Raw genomic sequence first — 1152 nt, 5'->3', positions numbered from 1 at the left:
GTGCGGGAGAGTCTAAGAAGGACTCTCCTCTTCCTGCACATGTTCCCTGAAGCAGTGGTTTTAGCAAACTCTTACATGCTTATAAATTGCTGTCACCTTCCCAGTGGTGTCATCTCTCCAGCACTTCATGTGCAGGGGCATAAAGACACTTGCCCCATCATGTCCCCCATGTACTTACCCAAGTATCTTATATTTTTCTTCACTAAACATGATTCCATCTCCAAGAGAGTAGTACCATCATTCACATAGTACACAAGCCAGGAACTGGGAGTAGACCTAAATTCACTTTACCCTCCCTATCTCCTAAACCCAAGTCTTACTGACCTTCCCTTCCAGATCTTCATGAGTCTAACCCACCCTCTGCCTTGTCTATCATCACAGGCTGGCTTCAGACTCACAGCATTTTTCAATTGCCATATCGTAGTACATTCCAAAAAGGTCTTTTTTCCTGGGTCTTCCTGCCTCTAACCTTATCTTCTCCAATCCATTTTCCACATGGCAGACATAGTTATATTCTTTTTTTTCTTTTTTTTAATTTGGACTCCGTAGAGACTGTCAAAAAATGCCAATGCCGACTATATTTCAAGTTGTCATAGCGGAGTATTGGGAAAAGTTTTCAATTAGCAATAATTGCCTTTGGATAAAACTCATTTGGTACTATAATGCCATTGCACAAAGCTACAGTTATATTCTTAAAAGGCCTATATGACCATGTCGCATAGCAGCCCATATCCCTTCACATTGCCTCCATGGATGGAGGCAACATATTTTGGCATCTTACCTCTTACATGTGCTCAGATTCCGCAGCCTTAGCTTCTGCCACTTTCCTCAGTACAATAAATGCTGAAGTAATAGTAAACTCCTCAGAGTAGCTTTCTCTACAATTCTTGCTGTTCCACAGCATGTTCCATTTTGCAAAGTGTTGCACGTCTTTGCAAAGAGTATGTTTTCTTTTTCTTCTTCCCTTCACAACTCAACTCAAGCCTTGCTTCCTCTAGAAATCCTTCATTACAGTACACAGTGGCTCCAACAATAGCAGGTATAGAAAGGATTTTGCAAAGTTAAAACTTCTTTTGAAAAAGTTGGAATTTACAATACATTTTCCTTCTGCACTACTCTGAGATCCTTTCTAGAGCAGAGAACTAAGCAATA

General features: G+C 40.6%; 1 non-coding gene across 1 annotated transcript; it reads right to left on the bottom strand.

Annotated features, from left to right (window-relative positions):
* Positions 1–540: 540 nt before the first annotated feature.
* Positions 541–680, bottom strand: LOC128579933 (U4 spliceosomal RNA). Its single transcript, XR_008378306.1, has one exon. It is a non-coding gene; the product is annotated as a U4 spliceosomal RNA (small nuclear RNA).
* Positions 681–1152: the final 472 nt, after the last annotated feature.

Source organism: Nycticebus coucang, chromosome 2 (genome assembly GCF_027406575.1).
Source record: "Nycticebus coucang isolate mNycCou1 chromosome 2, mNycCou1.pri, whole genome shotgun sequence".
Classification (NCBI taxonomy): Eukaryota; Metazoa; Chordata; class Mammalia; order Primates; family Lorisidae; genus Nycticebus; species Nycticebus coucang.
Note: the sequence above shows the minus strand (reverse complement) of the source record. Positions and strands in the feature narration are given on the sequence as shown.